The sequence below is a fragment of the Calliphora vicina genome, chromosome 2, assembly GCF_958450345.1.
Source record: "Calliphora vicina chromosome 2, idCalVici1.1, whole genome shotgun sequence".
NCBI classification, from domain to species: domain Eukaryota; kingdom Metazoa; phylum Arthropoda; class Insecta; order Diptera; family Calliphoridae; genus Calliphora; species Calliphora vicina.
Window position 1 is genome coordinate 69,513,240 of NC_088781.1, and position 7,060 is coordinate 69,520,299.

Sequence of the window (7,060 nt, forward strand, 5' to 3'; positions counted from 1 at the left end):
TTCGTACGCTTTTGATGTCCAAAAAATATAGAAAACAAAACATTTCCTAGTATTTTTTTTGGCGATTCGATAGCATTTTTGTAGCTTTATGCAAAAGATGGATGCCATGGACTTTAAGTTTTCATAATGATAGTTATAAACATGTGGTACGCAAAATAGAAGTCAACTTTAGCTGACAGTAGTGAAATATAAAAATCTGCGAAATGGAACGGAATATTTAAAAGCGATTAATTTATTTTAAAAGTGTCTTACTGTAGGTCTCTATTCGGTATTTACACAATAAAATATCTCTATTGGTTTTTGTTTAATTGGCTTAATTAGCTGGTCGCGCACGTACGATTTTTCCATATGTTTTTTATTATTATGCCCATACGTTTTCCCATAAATATCTTCAAATTTCCTTAACAAACAAGTAAGAAGGTATGGTCGGTCAAGCCCGACCATATAATACTCTACACTAAGTAACATTTTTCTTTTAAAAATTCAATAATTTATATTAGTGGGTGATTTTCGAAGTGGGCCTTATATGGGAGATCGTAGTTTATGTCTATGTATATGAAAGTTATTTATGTTGAATTTTATGTGTATACCAACATTTTTAAGAGATTTATGCACGTTAAAGTAATTTACGGAATCGGGTGTTATATGGGAGCTATGACTAATTATGGGCCGATCATAATAAAATTTTATGACATGAATTCGGTATATATAAAACTTATATGGAGCGAAATTTGTGTAGATACCTATATAAATTAAACATTTATGACCGAAAAGTCCAATTTCGGGAGGACATTTGTATGGGGGCTATGTGAAATAATGGATTGATTTCAGCCAGTTTCAATAAAACACGATGATTATCCACATTTTATTTTTCGATCCTGTTTGACTAATCGTAGGAAATGCCCTCTTCAAAATACAAATTTTAAATATTTTTAGGTAAACAAAATTGTTATTTTAAATTTTTTTTTTGTTTTTTAAATTTTTTTCTTGGTGGAAAAAAAAATCGGGTTGAAAAACATTTTTTCCGATTTTGACCCATTGTAGGTCCAACTTACTATGGTCTTATATACGTCGTTGCAAAGATCTTTAAAATATCTATCATTAGATATCCATATTATCTATATTAATCACTTAGTAATCCAGATATAGGTCAAAAATAGGTTGTCCTGGTTTTTTCCTCATTTTGCTGATTTTGAATAGGAAACTTCTCGAAAGCATGTCCGACAGAATTATTTAAGATTTGGATCCCAAAGATATCTGGGACAGACAGACGGACATGGCTTAATCGACTCCGCTATCAATAAAGATCCAGAATATATATACTTTATAGGGTTGGAAAATTATTTCAATGAGAGTGTCATCAATGCGAATATTAATGATTTTAGTAGGAGCCACACCAAAATACATGGTCTTAGTCTTAACAATATTAGTTCAGCTTCCGATTTAGATTGAAAACCGCAGAATCAAAAAAGTCATTATCAAAAAATCGTCCGCATGCTGAAAAACAAATGTATCCTGATCCTCGATTGAATGAAGAGAAGCAGTATACAAATTAAACAAAATCGGACTAAGGCAACTACCTTGCGGTAAACCATTAAACACTCGGAAAGACTTATCACCAAGACATAGTTCCCTATCAGACAAAAAACAAAGAGTCTAATCAATAATCCCAGCAGGAAAATTAAAATTAATCAAAATATCTCTCAAGAGTATAATACATTTACACAATCATAGGCTCTACTTATGTCAACAGTTGCCATAACAACATTGTAGCCCCTCGACTTCAGAGACGATACACGAGAAATAAATTCATTTAGATAAATGGTAGTAGACATTCATCTTCTATAAGCAAAGCTCCTTCTTGGTAGACATCCAGATTCATTCACAAACGATGTCATTCTCTCCTTCATCATCAAATTAATAATCTTGACAAAAACAGATGTCAAGGCAATTTGTCTGAAATTACGAAAATCATCCAAATCACCCTTTTCGGAATAGGCACAATCTTCACCTTTCGCCATAATGGATGTAAGCAACAGTTAATAAAGTGTTCATTCAGAACCCATAACAGTGAGCGTTTTACCTCATCTGATAAAGTAGCCACCATATGATATATAACACGATCAACACCACCTGCTGACGGGTTACGTTTAGGCCTGAGTACATTAACGAAATCGCAGACTGAAAACAGTGTAGGAGAATCAACAGAAAGACGATTCATATGCATTTGAACATTGCACATAGGGGCAAAGATATATTAAAAGGGGGCGATAAATCAACCACTGGGTTTTGATGTAAGTTATTAGTATTATTGAAAAGGTAATTTTCTCTAGATTTCAAATATGGAAAAATATTATAACCCACAGAACAAAATAAATTGAAAAATACTGAAATAAAAAAATAAAAAAAATTGAATTTTTTTTTAATTGTTCTAATTATTTTATCAGTCATTTAAAATACATTAAATTATATTATATGTAGTGTTTATAAGAAACCGACTTTTTAAAAATCCGGTTTGTCGGTTAACCGAAAATTGTCCTTTTTTAGAAAACCGGGTTTTCGGTTAACCGACTTCGAAAAAACCGGTCTAATAAAGTATACACAGCTTTACAATTTTATTTTGTTAATATTATATAACTATAAATATGCAAAAGTGCTAAGTCCATTTTATTTTGTAAAAATTTCAAAATTATTATCTCATTCAAATGGAAATGAGTATAAATATGTTACTAAATATATAATACTTGTTTTAATTATTTGTTTCTTCATTAAATTTCAACCAAAATATGTAAATCACATTTTTTTTTAATTAAATATTTAATAATTTTAAAAATTTATTATCACCTCGACTTTCTGATATGAAAGAGATGCAGACGCACTTCTTCTTAACTGTGATTATTTGTCATTATAAATCTTACCAAATAAAAAACTCCATTATCAGGTTTCAAAAATATTTCAAATCATAGATTTTAGACTGTTTATTTCTGAAAAGGAACTTTGTTCACTAAGCTAACGAAGTAATTAATAAAATAAAAATGAATATAAAAAATGCACCAAAACATAAGATTTATTGATTTTAGTCCCAAATTTGAAAAACCGGTTAACCGAGTGATATAAACCGGTTAACCGAAAATCAACATTTTAAATTAACCGGTTCGCAAAAAACCGAGATTTTGAAGAAAACCCGGTTTTATGGTTAACCGGTTATCCGGTTTATAAACACTAATTATATGTGATTTGAAGAATAAAAAGTAATATAAAAAATTAAAAATACATAAAATACTACAATTAATCTAATATAAAAGCATAATTTTCATCACTACTATCGTCTATATCGCTTTCATCTGAAATTGATGTATCGCAGGTTGGCACGAAAAATTCCGATGCCTCCTCTGGAAGCCCGTTTATATTTTTTTTGGACTTTTTCGGAGTCGTGTTATTACAGAATCTGAATTTATGAGAAGAAAGTTACGTTTTTCAAATTTTGCCGATATAAAAGTTGGTAACTGTTTTTAGCGTTAGTTTAAAAGTTAAACTAATGCTAAAAATAGTTTATTTTCAAAATCTTATTTGCTAATAAAATATGTATTGCTATATATTATTTACAACCATTTATCAAAGATTTATAAAACAAATTTTCATACAAAATTTCTACTTAAGACTTTTGATAAACGTTTTTGAATAAAGGCCTAGAATTTTAAAAATTTAATAAAATCGAAAACCGCAAAATTTTAAAATAGAATATAATTCTGTACATTCCCTTCTTTAATCAATATAAAATAGTTATGGGCATTTTTGCGCATTTATGCTACTTTTTTACTTCCAAAAAACTATTTCATGTAAAAAAAATTATAATAATAGTTTGTTCGGAATTTACCATTCATAATTTCTTTAAAAAAAGATCACAAATCAGTTCGCAACAACATACATCAATATTATTAATACAAAAAAATTATTTTATTCAATAAAGAATAAGATATTTTAATAATCTAATAATAAATATACACCTTAATATTCCATTTTTAATAGATATTAAATGTAGTATTTTTTTTATTACGTTTGGCCTGCTGCTACTCCTAAACCAAAGCTTTGAAAAAAAATGTTCTGAACAAACTATATGTAGAAAAGTGTCCTCTTTGCAATGACATATCATTTGTTTTGTAAAACGCATTTTTCATTTATCGCCACAAGTCACCATATAGCTGCCCCTATGTGCATTGTTAGGAACCTGGTCCCTCAAATATTCCAAATAAAATTGATTATCATCACTATACCAACACACGCAGACCTCACGTTAGGCTGTTGATTAAATTCAGATATTCTCTTCTGGTAAAGTTGCTTCATTGCTAATCTGACAGCATTCGTTCATAAGTCATACGCCGAAATAGCATCCTCAAGATCCGAAGGACATGTATACTGGTTCGCTGTTTTGCGAGCCGCAACATTCCTGCGAAACAATGACGCAAGATCATCATGCCCTACCAATTTCCCTGTTAAAAACACGAAAAATAAACTCTGGCTCCTGTGGTAGCGAAATAGATGACAGACTAGAGAGTAGCTTATTCATAGCAATGAACAACACCGGTTTAGTAATTGATACAACCGTTTCCATAATGATGGGGAAATGGTGTGAACCACCATGAAATGTGAAACTGAGAATTAGTAAAACTTATATCAGGAACAGTTCCATTACCAATATCAAGTCTCTGAATGAAAGTCGGAGATCCATCATTGAGACAAACAAAGTTAGATAAACTAATATTACTTAAAACAGTTCATCCCTTGGGGTCAATTGTCCTATCACCCCAGAGGATATGATGGGTATTAAAGTCCCCCGCAAGAATGACATTCTCCATATTCTCAACAAACGGAATGAGTCTCGAAAGTTCAGCCTGAATATCACCAGCAACTAATTGTGGAGGAAAATACACCAAAACAAAGGTAAAATTGGGGCTAAGATTCAAGGTCCTAATAATAAGGACATCCAAGTTAGTACTGTAAGCAATTCTTTTTGCTCTTATATTTCTCTTCTGGGTGCCCTCTTAACAAAACGTTTGACTGACACAATGGGTATGTCAGAAATAATATTAAGGCGAATATAATCATCATAAAGTTCCTTAGGAATATTGCGAATAACTCCATAGGAGTAAACAAACGATTCGGGAATAAATGGACGGATCCCCAAATTGTCCAAATTCATACAAGCAAAATTATTAGCGTTCAACGCCGAATCAAACTTATTTCTTAACAAAGTTCTACCAATCTCCTTAATCAAAATAATGCCCTCAATCTTAAGAGTCTTAAGATTCTCAATCTTAAGACTCTTAAGATTGAGGGCTGAGTTTCAGGATTAGCCTTGGAGGAATCAACAAGCACAAGAAAATCACCTGAGTGATCCAAAGGGTAGAGTAAATTGGGACATACCTGGTTTATCCATATTAATCTTATTTACAGAATTATAAATATCAGCCTCATAACTTCCACTAATGGGAGTTTCAATCAAACTTCCCGAAATACTTCTTTTACCTAGAGCATGAGCACCAGTAAACTTACCAACACAGAACTGTTCAAAGTCGTCGAAAGAAGCACTAATAGGCATAGGGGACGGTCTATCGTCCCCCATTATGAAAAATTTTCTGTTCGACACCTCAGTCACCACAGATAAACATGTGAGAAACATGTATGAAGCAACAAAATTAAAATTGCGAAGAGTGGAAAGAGAAACAAAAAATGTCTTGTACAAATTAGTCCCCTTTTACAATACAGAAATTGAAAGACAGACAGACGAAGTTTGTTGGCGCGGGGTCGAAGAGGTAGAGTGTGTAGTACACAGGTTTAGGTTAGTTCAAAAGAGAATGAGAGAAATCAAGAATGATAAAAAGGCAGATGCCTTTCAATGTGCATTTAATAAGGTGTCATCGGGAGCACACCTGATTATAGAAATAGCACGCGATAATGTCATACTACACATTTAAAAAAATATTCGTCGGTACGCATTTAAGTGAAACTACATATAAAAAATTAGTGAATTCGCCTGTATTTAATTCAATTCGCCACTGCTGTCACCTTGTTATCTAGTTGGTTCTATAGTTCAAACAAAAGGTCGACTTTTCGAATTTTCGACTTTTGATAATTTATGAAAAGTCAACTTTTCGAACTTTCGATTTTTTAGTTAAATCGACTTTTTTCGACTATTTTCTATTTTTTCAACTTTTATCTTTTCTTGTAAAAAACATGGTTTCTACATTTATTGATGCGCCTTTTGTAATGTTTAGCAATATAAATGAACTGTGGAACATATAATACCCCGTTCTCACGACGGCATTATTCGTCATTCACGCTCTCATTCGTCATTCAACCCCCAATTTTAATCGCAATACAAAATTTCAAGTGCGAATTACCTAGTTCGTACGTAATTCAGTTTGAATTACCTTAGTCCCCTTTTACAATGCAGAAATTGAAAGGCAGACATTTTTCTCATTCTCTTTTGAACTAACCTAAACCTGTGTAAAACACACTCTACCTCTTTAACCCCTTGCCCACAAACTTCGTCTGTCTACCTTTCAATTTCTGCATTGTAAAAGGGGACTTACGAATTATAAACAAATCAGTCTCATCTCTAATTTTTATCGAGTGTTTTGTCAATGTCAGCTGTCAAAACAAAAGTATCAAAACAAAACGAAGAAAAAAAATAATTTCATATAAACATATTTATAGTTTTTCTTACCTTTTTTCTCCATTGCCAAAACACAAATTTAAAATTCGCACCAAAAAATCAGAAAAATCAAAAGAAAACAAGTTAACAAAAATAAAACAAGAAGAATTAATAAATGTCAAATTGAATTACGAATCTGTCGTGAGAACGGGTTGTTTCGAAATAGTAATTCAGATCGAGAATTAAGTAATTAAACCGCTCGTCAGAACATGGTATTACATTGAATAATATCTTTGAGTTAAGCATTGTTTGTATGCATGGCAACACTAAATGATTAACATCGAAAACTCTAGAATTCGAATATTCTAGTTTGAAGATTATTGTAGAAATAGAGCATTCTAGATG